Source organism: Fukomys damarensis, unplaced genomic scaffold (genome assembly GCF_012274545.1).
Source record: "Fukomys damarensis isolate Sample0158 unplaced genomic scaffold, DMR_v1.0_HiC HiC_scaffold_8, whole genome shotgun sequence".
NCBI classification, from domain to species: Eukaryota; Metazoa; Chordata; class Mammalia; order Rodentia; family Bathyergidae; genus Fukomys; species Fukomys damarensis.
The window spans coordinates 11,090,809-11,109,393 of NW_022900920.1; positions in this window are offsets into that span (position 1 = coordinate 11,090,809).

The following is an 18,585-nucleotide window of genomic DNA, read 5'->3' on the forward strand; positions in this document are numbered from 1 at the left end:
TTTTCTGTATGGTTTCTTTCCCTCTAGGCTATATCCATGAAATCCACCCATGTTGTTGCCTGAGTCCTACTTCATTCTTTTCACTGCTATATAATATTCAATTGTGTGGCTATATAAGAGCTTAGGTATCCATTTTACTGCTGATAAACAGTTAGATTGTTTCAAGTATTAGCTATTATGAATATTCCCACTGGGAGCATTTTTTTCCAGTACTGAGGATTTAACTCAGGACCTTGACCTTGCACTTGCCAGGAAGGCACGGCACCACTGAGCTATATCCCCAGCCTGGTAAGCATTTTTACACATGTCATTTGTTGAACATTTGCATTCATTTCTCCAGCACTGCAATTGTTGAGAGGCAGGGTTTGTGAGTATTTAGCCACTATAGATTCTGCCATACAATTTTGGAACATAGTTGCATCAATTTACGTACTTACCATGAGTGTGATTGTTCCACTTGGTCCAAGTCCTGTGTTAGTTACTGCTAGTTCTTTTAATGTGACCATTTTACGTAAGATAAGGTGCAGTGATTTGCCTCTGTTTCTTTGATGGACAATGAGAATGAGCAGTTTTTAAATGCTGCCAGGATATCCTCCTTTATGAGGTGCCTGTGTGAGTCTTCTCTCTGATTTTTTATTAGGATATCTTTTTCTTTTCAGTTTGTAAAGAGTTCATTGTACTTGAAGGGTAGAGATTCTGTGTCAAATATATTAAATATACATAGATAAGTAAAGAGGGTGTCCCTTCTTCTAATGCTAATGACTGAATCTAGGACTTCACAAATGGCACATGCTCTACCACTGAGCTATTCCCCCAAGTCTCTCACTTTTGTTTTTCAGTGCTGGTGAGCAAATTCAGGCCTTTGTGCATGCTAGGCGAGTATTGTGCCACTGAGCACCATACTCATCCCTGTGATACAGTCCAAATTTGTTTTACATATATTATGAGATATGGCTTATTTTTCAATGTATGATAGTCTAAATTATCCCTTCCAAAATTCATGCGTTGAAACTTAGCTGCTCACATGATCATGTTAAGCTCTTTGAGGCCCTTATGATATGGTTAAGTCACGGAGACAGAGAGCTGGGAATGGGATTAAGGCCTTGATAAAGGAGGCTCCAGCCAGCACTGACCTCTTGCCCTGCTGTCTCGCGTCGTGTAAGAATGGAGCAACAAGACATTACCTTGGAAGCAAAGAGCAACCTTCTAATGACAACAGTGCTGACATATTGACCTTGGACTCCCCACTCTCCAGAGCTGTGAGGAAATGCATTTCTGTTTGTTTTTTAAATAAATCACAGTACTCGATCTCAAGTATTTTGATATAGCCACACAAACTTCGGTTCTCCAGTTGGAAGAACATCATTTATTGAGAAGAGTCCCCCCCACTGCGGAATTACCAGAAGATCTTTATCAGAGTAGACATCTAAGCACAGGCGTATGAATTGACTTCCGGATTCTCTGTTCCGCTGCATTGCACTATTGGTCTGTTCTCGTGTGGATACTGTTCTTGCGATGATATGTGAGGTTTTAAATCTACACTGTGTTGAAACACTTTGGGTAAAAATCAATATTTCCCTCCATAAGTGTTTGGATGAATTCACCGGAAAAGCTATATAGTTTAAAGTTTTCTTTGAGTGAAAGTTTTAAACCATGAGTACAATTTATTTGTTATATAAAGGATTGTTTGCATTTGAGTTTTCTTTTGTCAGTTTTGCTGAGACTTATTTCTTAAGACAATTAGTGTATAATAGAAGTTGTCAAGTTTGTTGGCATAAATTTATTTACAACACCCTGTTATTATCACTTAGATATCTCCAGCATCTATAGTAGTATCTTTTTCATTTCTGATACTGAAAAAATAAGATTTCCTCTCTCTTTTGTTCTGAACAACTCTAGAGGTTTATAAGTCTTATTACTCTTTCACAGAGCCAATTTTTGCCTTTGTTATATTCTCTGTTGTACATTCAATTTCTAGTTGATTGATTCTTTTTCTAATCTTTATTATTGCCTTTATTTTGAGCTTAATGTGCTATAATTTTCCTAATTTCACTAAAATAAAGTTTATGCAATTGATTTTAATCTTTTTTCTTTTCTATCATGCAAATTTGTAATTATAACTTTTTTATCCTATACCCTTACCTATGTTTTAAATATATTGTATTTTCATATTAACATAGTTCGAAATACTTTCTAATTTTCTTTGAAACTTTGTCTTTAGTAATGAGTAACAAAGCAGTAGTTGCACAATTTCTAGCTCTGGAGATTTTCCTAGGTATGTTCTAATTATCAGCTTTTGATTTAATTCTGTTGCGGTGATATAACACATTTTGTATGATTTCAGTCCAAATGCAGTCTAAATTCATCAAAAGTTTCTCTATTTGGGTAAATATTCCATGTGCATATGGAAATAATGTACATTTTGTATTTGTATTCTACAAGAGTCAACTAGGTTAAGATGCTCACTTAAGTTGCTCTGATCTGGCTGTGTCTTCACATGTCCTGCTTCTGCGTATTCTCCGAAAGCTGGTGTTCCTTCTTGTAAAAGCACTAATTGTAGCCAGGTGTGCTGGTGCATGCCTTAATCCCAGCACTCAGGAGTCTGAGGCAGGAGGATTGCTGTGAGTTCAAGACCAGCCTGGGCTACATAGTGAATTCCAGGTTAGTCTTAACTACATAGTGAGACCCTGTCTCAAACCACCACCCCCCAAAAAAAAGAAAGAAAGAAAAAAAGAATACAAAAACAACACTAATTGTATGATCAGAGCTACACCTTTCACCTTTCTGTCTTCATCTAATGATAATCCTACAAAAACTTTATCTCTTAAGATAGTCATGTGGAGGCTTAGGAATTTAACATACGAAGTTAGGTTAGAGGGCACATTCTGTAAAACAGATATTCTCTATGCATCTGAACAGAGCAATTCTGTATTTTAGCTTGATTGTATAATACAACTCATTATATTGCTTATTGCTTAGCTATTTTACATCATTATTATTTCATTTTGTACTCTTGATCTATACTGTAATATTTTAAAATCTGCCACTGGTGGTGTGTTTCTGTAGCTTTTAACATCTCTTGCTGTATAAACTTTATAAATATAGAAATGATTATTTTTATGCACAGGCATTCATAATCTCTGTGTCTTTATTGTTAATTTTAGCTTTTAATACTCAAGGTATCCTTTGTCACATTACTTTTTGTAGGTCAAATTCTACTTTTTTTTTTCTAAAATAGGGTAAAAGCCATTTTGTTTAGTATTCTTTTTCCTATCCTTTTCATTTTAGCCTTCCTAGCTCACGAAGTTGTGGGTGTGCTTGTAGGTATGTCTCTACCATACATCATAAGGTTGGGTTATGCTTTATGAGAAAATTTTGAAATCTTTTTCTTTTTAACAAGTGAATTAAATCCATTCACATTTACTGATATCACCACTATGTGTGGTTACTACTTTGTCTTATTATTATATGTAAACCTATTGCTATGTACATTATGTTATGTAATATTTGCTGTGTTTCTGTCTTCACAGGTTGTGTTGTTCTTTTGGTAATTGCTAGAGTGTCCTTTTGTTTGGATCATTGCATTAATGTACTCATGTTCTTGTTTTTGTTGTTTGCTGATTCTTTTTCTTTCATTAAGTTTATTGACACATTTTATGTATACAATATAATGACATTCATCATTGGAAATTTGTGCCTTTATATAATCTATCCTGGTTCTTATTTTTTCCCCATTCCCCTGTTCTCAATTCAACCCTTCCACCCCTCCCTATTTGCAAAGATTTTGTTTCCCTTTTTTTCATTTTATCATATTAATTCCATCCTCTTCCTTCCTAATGGAATTAATATGAGAAAATGAAAAAATTCTATCTGATTCTTCTAACAGTAGCCTAGACTCCCACTTACTACCTGTACAATTAAAAGTGAGTTGATTCTGTTTTACCTTTCCCTCTTCCCTGTATCCTTGTTCTCAGTTGTGTTATTTTTGCTTAATCGGGAGATAGAACATCTGGATATTACTTTTTTACTCTCATTTTGGTCTTACATCTATAGTTAAATGCTCACAATCAACTCTTTTGTTGTTAGTTGCTCAGTCTTTCCTTGACAGCATAAAATTCATTTTCTATTATTTCCCAAGAATGACTAAGGGTTACAGAATTCTGACTCTTTCATGTTTACAGCTGTTTTCTCATGGGTCAATACTTTAAAAATAGTGCCTTTAGCTCATCATTCCTTTCCTTTGGTTTCTTTGACAATGCTATTTAATTTTTTTTTTTTTTGCATATAACACTCACTCTTTGGAAGCCTGGTGCTAGCTGAATTCTTTTACCCCTGAGTAACTTGAACTTTTTACATGGACAGTCTTTGTTTTTCTTTACCTTTGTAATCTGACTGATTTACTTAAATATGTGTCAGAATTTGTTGTTTTGAGTCAACTCACCCAAGTGTTGCAAGACCTTTTCCACTATGTAGAAGTAGTTCTTCTTTCCAGAAATTTTAACTGGATTACAATTTTAATATCGGTTTTCTTTCGTTGTTTGATTTCCAACTGCTGGGACTCCAATTATGTATATGTTGGATTGTCTTTCCCTATCTTCTATTCAACCACTTTCCCTGTAACACTTAATTCCCTCTCTTTCTTCTTTAAATCTCACTTTTATCTCTGGGTTTTCTGTTCTTGTATGCCTTTTGCTAAATTTTCATTCAAACATATGCTTTTTCAGACACTATGACACTTAGTTATTTCTGATATAGTTTGTCTTTTTAAAAGTTTTCTAAGTTAAACCAACTCTTGTTTTACTCAGATATTTACAATTTTTTTAAAAATTTTATGTTTCTTGTTACTGAAAACATCTGCAATAAGTCCTAGTCTCTTGCTTAGTGTATGATGCAAGGCGGAAGGAAAAACCTAAAGGTCAGAGATAAAAGACCAAGAAATAGGGAGCCAGGGCAGCCAATGCTGCTTTTTTCAGCTAAAGGCACTGGTTAGTTCATGCCACTGATTTTTATTGGTAATCGAGTGGGATACAGAAGATACTAATGCTATAATTGACATTGTGAAATAGGAAGAAAAGGAATAAAGGTGTAGGGGAAATGGGAAGGGTAGGGGAAAGGTAATAAGGGAAAAGAAAAAAATATGAGAAAACGGAAAAAAATGGAAATAAAGTATTTGTAAATAGGGAAGGGAGGAGGGGGTGAAGGGAGGGCAGGGTTATGGGAAAAAAATGAGAACCATGACCTGTCATGTAGAGATCCCAATGATGAATGTAACTGTACTGTATACCTAAAATGTACCAATAAACTCAGTGAGAAAAAAAATTGAGTGGGCTAAAGGCAAACCACATGCTACAGGGAAACTATGTGTAAGACATGCAGCCATGAAGTTATTATGGATACTAATACAAGCAAGGCTTGTAAAAGATAAGACAAAACATTCTCAAATTAGGAACAGAATAGACAAAATAAATGGTTATAATTAAACCTTTGTTCTTCTAATCAGGAAGGTTTTAAGTGTGGGAATTGAATTTGGTGTGAGTTACTCTGACCTCAGTGTGTACATTCTCAAAACAAGCCAATGGAGGGGTTTTACGGCCTGCACTGTTTGCATCTTGTTTTGAGCATAATTAATACTATGGTCCCCTACATCTTGTGTTTTTTTGGTATCTCCAAATTCTTGCTAAATAATATGTAATTCAGTTTAGGATTTTTTTAATTTCACCTTTTGTGCTTTATGGTTATTTGGGGTTAGAGCATAAGAGGACTGTAATAGTCTACATTCTCTGTTCTTGAAGTGGGAATTCTCATTTTAAAGAAACCTTACAAATGAAGAATCCTCATGTTCCTGTTCTTCAGGAACATAGTTGATATCTTGGGTTAATTTATAAGAGAATGCTCTTCTTATGCGTAGTGTAGTTTTTTCCCCCAGGGGATGTTTGCTTTGAGGGGGCAAAAAGTGTGCACCCTTTACTTTATTTCTATATCATTTTGTCTTGAAAAGCCCTGAATTTCCTCCTTTGCTCCTTTTTTCTTTCATTGTTAAGTCTCCAAAGTCTTCTCTTTTTTTGTGATCACTGCCTCTTCCAATTCTGTGCTCAATTTTCTTTTTTCCCCATAGCCAGCTCTCTTGTCTAAACAGATTATTTTTCAGTATTTCTATACTTACAGGGAACTTTCTACTTTTGAGAACAATTTATCCCAGCCCCTTTGGTCATTCCTGTGAACCTTTTTTCAGAGCTTCTGCAAGTTATCCTAGTAAGGGTTTATGGTAGAAATTTACAGAACAGTTCTGCAGGATTTTGATGTTTATTTTTCATGTGAATTAGAAATATTTAATGTTTCTTTTTTTTCAGAGCTCAAGGGATTTATGTAGGTTTATTTGTTCTTCTTGTTTGGTAAATTTTGTAGACAATATGTGAGAGATTCAGATTTAAGTAGCATCAGCTACTTTGGCTGCCAGAAAAAATCCCTCAATGTAGTTTTAACTATCATGTATTCCTTCTTTAATTTTTGTCTATTCATCAAGACTACTGTAGAAGAAAGAGAAAGTTGTTACATGTATAGAGTAAGTGGAACTACATTCCTTCAAAGTTTGAATTGTGAAAAACAGTAAATACTTCACAATAAGACAAAAACTTGTTCAACAAACTTTTGTAAATAAATATATTTTTGATTTAATAAAATCAGAACAGTAGTCAATGTAAGCATATACTGAGCTTAAATTTTTGTGTTTTGTGACACTTGAAATTTTGAACTATGTGTGAAAACTTCTGATAGTTTGAGTAGGTCTCAACACAAGATTCAAAAATATAATATTCATCATGCCTTTGAGAAATGGAAACAGCAATAGAAATAAAAGGGATTGAACAGGAATAGACTATGATCTTCAGGGCTTTGTTGAGCTTTTCTTCAGTGTTACACACTCTCAAATAATTTCTTAACAGTGATTAGAACTTTATTTATACAATATAATTATATTTCATAATAAGTGTTCCCATTATCTGGATCCTAAAGACAACTAGAATGCACTTTGGAGAAAATGATGAGGTTTATTAAAGATATAAATTATGAATTCAACAAATGCAAAATAATAAGCATGAAGCATATTATTTATGTACTGAAATAATTATTCTCCTATTTCCTTCTAATATCCTATTGTTAATAGAAATTTTATACCCTATTAATCTTCCTTGACTTCTTCCTACAGCATATTAGTATTAAACACACATACACACTTACACACAGAGACGTTCACACACCAATAGACACCTCATGAGAGTAGTTTGCAGCATTGGAGGAGAACTGTAGTAAAATTGAACATAATAGACCCATTTCTAATAGTACAATACACTATTTTATAATTTATTCCTAAATATATGAATTAGGAAAATTAAATTTGGAGGAAGTTGTACATGTAAAGTATATGAATAGAATTTGGAGTGATTTTCTTTTTTTTTTTTGGTGAATCTTCAGGCTTTGCAGGAATTCAGATTAAGATGATTTTGTACAACATCTGTCAGCCTGCAGGTTACTGAGGTATTTCTTTCTAGCTACAGAGTAATCTTGATTAAATGCATCTCCCTTTTGCACCTTCATAATTTCTCATAAGAGGCATAATTTGAATTAGTTTAATGTCACCTGAGGAAGAAGACTAAACTTATTGACTGAAAGGCACTATCAATATTTTTTTTTATTGAGTTTATTGGTACATTTAGGGATACAGTACAGTTACATTCATTGTTGGGATCATGTACCTTTACATGGCAAGTCTTGATTCTCATTTTTTTCCCCTTACCTCTGCCCTCCCTTACTATCAATATTTTGACAACTCTTCTTTAGCCATAGATGATCAAGTGTTGACAGCAGAATTAATTCACTTGATATTGTCATACCTTTTTTTGAAATAAAAATAGATAAACAAAGAGATCAAAGGGAAATGTTTAATTGCAAATTCGTTCTGTGGTGTGTTAAATTTTAAAAGTGTATTTATGCAACAGTTAAATAAGCACCTAAAAACCTATTACTTATGTACAATATAGAAAGTATCACCTACCCATCACCATCTGATAGGTTGAGACCTAAAGTTGAACTGGCTTCTTAAGATCACTTGGCCAAGACACAGAGAGTATCATGTATCATGTTTCTCTTATATGTGGAGACAAAAACAACAAAAACCTGAAAGTAGAAATGGGAAACCTGAAACTATTAGGGAAGGAGACCTGGGGTGAGGGGAAAAGAGGGCACGGCAAGACAGGGAAGTAAGGAGGGTGGATATGATTAAAGCATGATATATGCATATGTGGAAATGTCACAATGAAATATATTTGTTTTTACCACTAGTGTGACCTATTATTTACAGTTACAAAGGTTAAAAAAAATAGATAAAAAGATCACCTGTCCAGAAGAGAATCAAACCATAGCACGACAGGAAATCACCAAATCACAAAAGCAAGTAGTAAAAGAAGAAGAAAGGAACAAAATTATACAAAGGAAGCAAAATATAATTAATAAAGTGATAAATAGATGTTCATATTTATCAATAATAACCTTGAATGTAAATGGAATAAATTCATCAATCAAAAGACATAGACTACCTGAGTGGATAAAAAAATAAGATCTATCTATATGATACCTACAGGATCACTGGTAAAGTTGTGGATAGACTAACAGTGAGGGATGGGAAATGGTATGTCATTCAAATGGGAACCAAAAATGAGTAAGAATAGCTGTGCAGATTTTTTTAAAACTAAAAAGAAACAAAGAAGATCATTGCATATTTAAAAAGGATCAACAATTGTAAATGTATACATACCCAATACCAGATCACCCAAATATATAAAGCAAACGTTACTAGATCTGAAGAGAGAGGTGGATTCTGATACAATAATAGTTGGGGATTTCTTCACCCTACTTCTCTCAGTGGACAGACCATCCAGCCAGAAATCAAACAAAAGAACATTTGAGCTGAACCATACTACAGAGCAAACAGACTTAACAGCACATTTCTTCCAACAGCTTTGGAATACACATTCCTCTCATCAGCACATGAAACATTCACCAAAGTAGATTAAATACTAGTCCATAGATAAGGTTTCTATAAATTCTTGAAAACTGGATCTCCTCAGACCAGAACAAATTCAAACTACAAATCAACAACCAGAAGAACTGAAGCCAGGTTTTGTGGCACACATCTATAATCCCAGAACTCTGGGAACCTGAGGCAGGAGGATCCTAAGATTGAGCCCAGTCTGGGCTTATTTTAGAAAGATCCTGCCTCAAATAAAAAAAAAATACAAAAGAACTGGAGATGTAACTCAGAATGAAGACCCTGTGTTAAATCCACAGTACCACACAAAAAAGGAAGAGGAGAAGGAAAAGAGGGAAGGAAGAGGGAAAGGAATGAGGGGGCAAGGAAGGAGAAGGAAATGTATATAATATAAATATATGAAAGCTGTATATAATACAAATATATGCTCCTAAATGACCAGTTGGTAAGAGGAGAAATAAAAAGGGAAAACAAACATTTCCTACAAACTAATGAAAATGACAGCACAACATACCAAAACTAGTGAGGATAGAGTAAAAACAGTACTAAGGGAGACATTTACAGAAATAAGTGTAACCATCAAAAAATAGAACTATCCCAAGTAAGCAATGTAACAATGTACCCCAAAAGTTTAGTGAAGCAAGAAGAATCCAAATTCAAATTTGTACAAGGAAAAAATAATGAAGATCAAAGCAGAGTTAAAAAGTGAAAAATTTCTACAGTAAGAAGCACAGTAGTCTGAGAGACAAAAGAAGTTCAATAAAGGGCACCAGAAACAGCAGGAGGGCTCCTTTCTGGTTCTTCTTTAGCACAGCAGAGTAGCTGTTGGTTAAGACAATGTATAATGTATTTCAAAATGACTAGAAAATATGGTTATGAAATGCCCAACATAAAAATAAACAGTTAAGAGAAAGAATACTTGTTATCTCCCAAGTATGGATAGACATTTAATTTTTACACAAGCCCAGCATGGCAAGTTGGAGTTTTCTCCCATTTCATGATGAAGCTGATATCTAGATACTCGGTCAAAGAAGTCAAAGTCCTAGAAATTTTGGGCCTCTGAAACAGAGGAACAAAGATTTCTGACAAAGGTGGAAATCACTGAGTGCATTTTCCTCCAAACTGCTTTCTGGACCAGACTTCCCCTATGCTTGTAAGTCTTGATCAGATCAATATGAACCCAGTGCTCACACTTTTTGACATCTTTATCTAAGTCATGTTTTTTCTGCTATAGAAAAATCTATCATTAGAATATGGGCAAAATACATTTTCCCAAGTCAAAATAGTTCACACAGAAAGTCACATTATGTTTTTATCATGTGTAATAGATATTATTTTCATGCAAGGAAGAGTCAAATTTGATTTCTGCAAGGGAAGAGTCAGTGTAAGAATTTTATGAGTTTCAAATCCCTAGCTGGAGTTCTCTAAGGAAGGTCAGTGCTTACAGGATTCATCTGAAACCCACTGCACATGAGCACGTGACATACATACACTTACACATACGTGTGTGCAAGCATTTGCTTGCACATGCACACACATAGCAAACATACATGCATAGAGAAAGGGATATTGAAAGATTCATGGCACAAGATCAGTCTTCCTGATTTATACCATAATTTAAGGTTTAACATTAGGATTTCAGAGATAATGTTAAAAAAAGGAAAGTTATTAGGCCTTTTCCTTTTATGCTATTTCAGGAGCTGTGCACTGGAAGTTAAGACCCAACTTTTAGATTCATAGCTTACTGATAGGAATATATTTCAGGCAGATATTTGACAAATAGTATAATCCTTGATTTATTAGAATCTATTTTGTGCATTTTTTTGGAGATAGAAATTTGCTACTTGAAAATTCACCCCCAAAATGTCATATAACTCACACTGTCACTGGTTGCATTACGATGGTAGTTATAATTGGTATTTTTAAATGAGTCTGTCTAGGATGTTTTGGAATAGTATTTTGATCAAAGTTTGTAATTATAAAAAATGTGTCTCTTCTGGACTTACTGAGGATAATTTGGGTGCAGAAACACAACTTTCTTCTGTATGCAGCATGCCCAGCTCATGAAAGATATATATGCTTTTTGATATGCATTAAAAGCTTACTTTTCTTGAAAAGTAGAAGCTTCAATTTATGCATAGGTCATAAACTAGCTTTTACAACACTCTCAGCAGTTATTTAGGTTTAAACTGAATTCCTGAAATGTTGGAATTTGGGTTGAAATCTTTCTAATCAAGAAAATTCATTTCCTGAGATTTGGACCTTGGCATTCTGATATACATGACAAGGTAAAAATGGCTAGGAAAAAGGAAGTGGTTAGAAATACATCTTTCTATTTAAGTATGTTGGAAGTTTTGGCATTTCATGATGTACTTTTCTACAATTTGATGAAGACTGTATATGTGTATGTTTAAATTTGATAAACTATAATAGTGTTTTATTTTACTTTTTCTTACATGTAAAGTGTGGATATGCTCTTTGCTTTAGCTTCCTTTATACATTATTATGATGCTGTAGGAATTTATGTAACTTTAAATTTTTATATTAGATATAACATCACTTATATATCCACCCTATAAGTTTAAAATTTCAAACTTTCATATTTCTGGGATAATTTTTCATCTTTCTTGAATTCATCATACAACTGAATGTGGGAACTGGATTCCAAGCATAAATCTGTCATCTTGAGAATTAAAGACCTGCCTCTGGGTCTTATGAGCATGTTTTAAATCTCCAACTTCTGTTTCTTAATACAGTATGCCTAATATGCACTATTATTTCAACAAATTGAGTTCCACAGGTTCTGAATGTTGAATATTCCATGTCAGTGGTTTCTAAATGGCTTGGTTCATTTACCTTAAAGCAAACAAACAAATAAACAAACAAACTTTTGAAAAAACATCTTACCCCCTAAAATATTTTTAATTCAATATCCAAATATTTTAATAGTGTGTGTAAAGGATGCAAACAGGTATAATTTTTAGCATTTTATACATATATAAATTTTAGAAAAAATAAATTTTTCATTCTTTTTTATGAATCTAACAGAATCTGATATTGTGGTAAACTAATATCACCATTATTCTTTTAAGAAATGCATCAATGATCTTTTAACAGTTAGAAATATGTCTTATTTTTATGAGCTTTCATTTCATTCCATTTATGCTTAGAATTTTCTCTAGGTCTAATTATTTTATGATGTAATCTGTTCTCTGGATCATTCTTTAATATTTATTTGCTAAATTAAAAATAATATACATTTACATGTTTTAAAATTTTTATTAGGACTATAAGACTGCTAAGAAATTTGTTTGGAGGAATCTGTTTTTGAGTATTTTATATATTCTTGTCTGAAGAATAACTGACAAAGTTTTTGCCCATTCCGTAGGTTGTGTCCTCATTCCATTTGTTGTTTCCTTTGCAGTGCAGAAGCTATTGGAGTTCTATATGTCTCACTTATCTGTATGTCAAATTCTTTTGCTCCGTTTGGGAAGTTTTCTGTCATTAATATTTTCTCCTGCTTTTTCATGGACTACTATCAGTCTTATATTATTGTTCTTTGCATCATCTAGGAGCTGTTGGATTTATTTATCATGGCCTCTTACTGTTTTTAAGAGGTCTCTCTTTTCGTGGTCACTGACCACCATTCTATCTTGTGTATCTGATATTCTGTCTTCAGATTGGTTCAGCCTGTTTTGTATACTTTCAATAGAGTTTTTAATTTCCTAGCTATCTGTTTGAATCTGTTGTATGGATTCCATTTCTTTCCTATGTTGGGCATTCATTGTTTCCATTTCTTTCCTATGCTGGGCATTCATGGCTTCCATCAGGGTCCTGAATTCATCTATTTTTCATCTGTTTCTGTTCTAGAGTCTCTAATCTTGCCTTTAATTCTGCTCACCATCTCTGTAGTGATCTGGGAAATTATTTCTGGTTTGAATTTTTCTAGAGCTTCATTCATCTGTTTTGTTACTTCCTGTGCTAGGGTGTCCAGGTGGTTGATTATCAGACTTTTCCACTTCATTTTCCCTAGAATTTGCCTTTGGTGAGCTAGAGGTCTGTGTTTGTGCCACATTAAATGTCTTCTCATTTCTATTTTGTTGTTGGTATTGTCCTTGGTTTAATTCCTGGGTTAATAATTTGATCTTCCAGGTATAGCTGGTCTTTAGGTTTTCAGTCACTAATGACTCTGAGGCAATTTTATTTTCATTATACCAGGAGTGACAACTGATTAGGTCAATCACAACACCTTAGCCCAAGTGTTACAATCAGCAACACAATAGCAGCAAGCACAGCTTACAAAATGACAATTTGTGGTCATTATTAATCTATCACCTTTAACCATGGGATTTAAATCAAAATCAAGAACCAGCCCAAAATATGTTTATAGTGAATAAACTCTTCAATATAGCAACTAGACCCTTCAGTATGAGGACTTAGGAGGAGCTGGGGAGAGAGAGAGAGATAGATAGAAGGATAGGGAAAGGTTAAAAGTGAGGCCAGAGGACATAGGAAGATCACTCAAACTCTAGGAAACTGTTGAAGACAAGAGGAAAGGCAAAATGAAAAAACAAAGACAAGAATAGAACAACCTCACAATGATAGGGAAGCTAGAAACTGTATTCAGTTTCCTTTGAAACTAATGATTTCAAAAGAAGGATAAAGAGGGAAGAAAAGAAAAAGAAAGAAGAAATCTGAATTAGGGCCAGAATAGGAATAAAAAGGGACATGAAGAACAATTGAGAGAGTGAGTGAAAGAAAAGAAAAAAAGAAAAATTTGAAAAGTAGAAAAAATAAAAATTTGAAAATAGGAAAAGAAAAAAAATGGAGAGCCTCCTTCAGGGTATGTCTCTGCTGTCACAATAGACAATGTGGGCAGCAGTGTACAGATCTAAGTCAATTAGTCTCATCAAGCCAGCAGCAGACCCCTGAGATTCAGGCTGATTTCTTTCTGCAAGGCCAAGCTGAGCTCCCTGACCTCCTTCAGGGTTGAACTCTGCAAGGTTCTACAGCAGGTTCCAGCTGCCTTTCCCCTGAAGATAGTCCAGGTTCCAATGGGACATGGTGATCCCTCCAACTTACCAACTATGGTGGTCTGTTGTACCTTTATTGAAGAGATTTTCTTCACTTTTCCAGTGGGCTTCAATTTTTATCAAGGAGCCTGAGAGAGGCTGTCTTTCTTTTGTTCACTTGTGCTCTATCTTCTGGAACTCTAGAAAATGGCCTTGATGACCCCCTGTGCCTCTGTGGTGTGGATGCAGGTACCAGTGCACCCAACATGTCAGAGGTGGGGGAGGCAGGGAAGGAATGGGGCCCTGGGGTGATTCTTCATATGCCTGCACAGCTCCTCTCCTCACCAGTCTGTTTGCACTGCCAGGATCAGTTTTAGGATGGAATAAATATGAGATCGAGATTACCTCAAAACCATGATTATATCTTTATCCCCTGAAAAGCCCAGGATCTAAGCAGCCATCTGTGGACAGCTGTCCTAAGGTAATATGGAAGGGTGCCATGGTGCGGAACCATAGGCTGCAGGTAAGAGTCCTGGATTTGGGGTGGGAAGGGGCTGGTTAGTCACATCCATGGCCAAATTCTCTTTTCCTTTTATTCTCCATCCTATTCCTCAATATTTTGATCTGGTAAGTCTGGAAGGCATCCAGACAGAGTATCCAGATTCTTTTTCTGTGGGAGATAACAGATAATTCATCCTATGAAAAACTGGACTAGTGGAAAACAAGGCCTTTGGACTACCTGGTCTCATCTCAGGATGCTCGCTTCTTCACCTCCAAGCTGTGTGAATCTTGAGTCAACAGAGGAGCATCTCTAAACCTCAGTATCTTCCTCTATTAATCACCACAAGGACCTGGTGATATAATGTATGCCCTGCTATCACAGTGCCTGGACAATGAGCAATTCTGGATAAATCTTAATTTTTCCCCCTAGTCTTCCATCTCTTCCTTTCCTTTACCTAATCCCACTAACATACTTTTTATAATAATACTCTAGTTCTTAGGATTCACTAATTTAGTTGAAATTTCTGAATAAAAAGTTGATGAAAATGGATAGAAATGATACACAAAACAGAGCTAATATGAGTTGACAAAGTTACCTCTGTACTTCCAGAGGTCTTTCAAACAGTTTTGAAGACAGCAACATTAAATGATTGTGACTGTTCAAACAATTTACCTATTTAGACTATTTTTCCATGTTATAACCAAGGATATTAGGATACAAAGGTCTGATATACTATGTCTCTAACGTTCATAACATTGCCAGTATTATGAATGTGTAAATGTATTTCAATAGTCTCCCAAAAAAACCCTTTGTTAACTCCTCATCTCCTTGAAGACCATGAGCTATCAAGGGGAACAAGATATACTTATTGGAATTGGTACATTATGCCTTGCCATCCAAGTGACTGCATTCTGATCCTCCTGGGTGAGTTCAAATTGTTCCTTTAGTAAAACTTTAATATCTCACTGGAGAATCATCATGTTGAGGTTATGCTTGCCATACTTACTCCAAGAGGAAGAAGCAGAGTCAGAAAATGGACTAGCACAGCCTGTGAAAGTGGGTGACTTACACTGAAATCCCAAAACTTCTCTTTGCAGTCTGGATTCTTGTAAAGGTGAGCCTAAGACAAAGGCTTATGTAGGTGGCTTACGTGAAACATGATCTCAGGATGCAAGAATAACAGACAGATAAATGGAATGAGAAAGAATCCATTGAGCTGGCCACCAGTGTGGGAGTCCAGTGTTCCATTCTTCAGGGACTTTCTCAGGTTCCCTAAGATAGATGGTCTGACAATAATTGAGTTTAAAATGGAGATATTGGCAAAAATTCTTTTCCCATTCTCTACATTATCTCTTCACTCTTCTGGTTCTTTTGCTGTTCAGAAGTTTTTTAGTTTGACATAATCCCATTTGCTGATTCTTGCTATTATTCCTTGTGCAATTGAGGTTTGGTTTTGAAAATTCTTTTCTATGCCTATGACTTCAAGTGTTTTACTTATTTTATATTTTAGTAAGTTTAATGTTTATGTTTTAATATTTAAACCTTTGATCCATTTTTATTTTAATACAGCACACGATGAGAGATATGGGCCAGTTTCAATGGTGTAAAAACATAACCAGTTTCCCCAGCACCATTTGTTGTATAGGGTATCTTTCCTCCAACATATGCTTTTGGTTACTCTGTCAAAGATCAAATAGCTACATGTACCTGGGGATACTTTCATATCCTCTATTCTGTTCCACTGATCTATGCATCTGTATTTTACCATGACATTTTTTATCACTATTGCTTTGTAGTATAGCTTAAAGTCTGGTATTGTAAAGCCTCCTGGTTCCATACAAATTTTAAGATTGTTTTCTGTAGTTCTCTAAAGTATGCTGTTGGTATTTTGCTGGGGATTGCTTAGTATAGCCATTTTGACAATATTAATTTGGCATATCCAGGGGCAGGGGCTCTCTTTCTATTTTCTGATGTCCTCTTCAATCTCCTTTTCCAAACTACTATAGTTTTCTTTGTAGAGATCTTTCATTTATTTGGTTAGGTTAATTGCTAAATATTTCATTTTCTTGAAGCTATTATAAATGGTATTGTTTTCACAATTTCTTTCTCATCAAGTTCGTTATTGGTATATACAAATGCTAATGATTTTTTTGTGTTGATCTTGTATCCTTCTACCTTGCTGAAGACAGAGACTATCAATATTTTGACAACTCTTCTTTAGCCATAGATGATCAAGTGTTGACAGCAGAATTAATTCACTTGATATTGTCATACCTTTTTTTGAAATAAAAATAGATAAACAAAGAGATCAAAGGGAAATGTTTAATTGCAAATTCGTTCTGTGGTGTGTTAAATTTTAAAAGTGTATTTATGCAACAGTTAAATAAGCACCTAAAAACCTATTACTTATGTACAATATAGAAAGTATCACCTACCCATCACCATCTGATAGGTTGAGACCTAAAGTTGAACTGGCTTCTTAAGATCACTTGGCCAAGACACAGAGAGTATCATGTATCATGTTTCTCTTATATGTGGAGACAAAAACAACAAAAACCTGAAAGTAGAAATGGGAAACCTGAAACTATTAGGGAAGGAGACCTGGGGTGAGGGGAAAAGAGGGCACGGCAAGACAGGGAAGTAAGGAGGGTGGATATGATTAAAGCATGATATATGCATATGTGGAAATGTCACAATGAAATATATTTGTTTTTACCACTAGTGTGACCTATTATTTACAGTTACAAAGGTTAAAAAAAATAGATAAAAAGATCACCTGTCCAGAAGAGAATCAAACCATAGCACGACAGGAAATCACCAAATCACAAAAGCAAGTAGTAAAAGAAGAAGAAAGGAACAAAATTATACAAAGGAAGCAAAATATAATTAATAAAGTGATAAATAGATGTTCATATTTATCAATAATAACCTTGAATGTAAATGGAATAAATTCATCAATCAAAAGACATAGACTACCTGAGTGGATAAAAAAATAAGATCTATCTATATGATACCTACAGGATCACTGGTAAAGTTGTGGATAGACTAACAGTGAGGGATGGGAAATGGTATGTCATTCAAATGGGAACCAAAAATGAGTAAGAATAGCTGTGCAGATTTTTTTAAAACTAAAAAGAAACAAAGAAGATCATTGCATATTTAAAAAGGATCAACAATTGTAAATGTATACATACCCAATACCAGATCACCCAAATATATAAAGCAAACGTTACTAGATCTGAAGAGAGAGGTGGATTCTGATACAATAATAGTTGGGGATTTCTTCACCCTACTTCTCTCAGTGGACAGACCATCCAGCCAGAAATCAAACAAAAGAACATTTGAGCTGAACCATACTACAGAGCAAACAGACTTAACAGCACATTTCTTCCAACAGCTTTGGAATACACATTCCTCTCATCAGCACATGAAACATTCACCAAAGTAGATTAAATACTAGTCCATAGATAAGGTTTCTATAAATTCTTGAAAACTGGATCTCCTCAGACCAGAACAAATTCAAACTACAAATCAACAACCAGAAGAACTGAAGCCAGGTTTTGTGGCACACATCTATAATCCCAGAACTCTGGGAACCTGAGGCAGGAGGATCCTAAGATTGAGCCCAGTCTGGGCTTATTTTAGAAAGATCCTGCCTCAAATAAAAAAAAAATACAAAAGAACTGGAGATGTAACTCAGAATGAAGACCCTGTGTTAAATCCACAGTACCACACAAAAAAGGAAGAGGAGAAGGAAAAGAGGGAAGGAAGAGGGAAAGGAATGAGGGGGCAAGGAAGGAGAAGGAAATGTATATAATATAAATATATGAAAGCTGTATATAATACAAATATATGCTCCTAAATGACCAGTTGGTAAGAGGAGAAATAAAAAGGGAAAACAAACATTTCCTACAAACTAATGAAAATGACAGCACAACATACCAAAACTAGTGAGGATAGAGTAAAAACAGTACTAAGGGAGACATTTACAGAAATAAGTGTAACCATCAAAAAATAGAACTATCCCA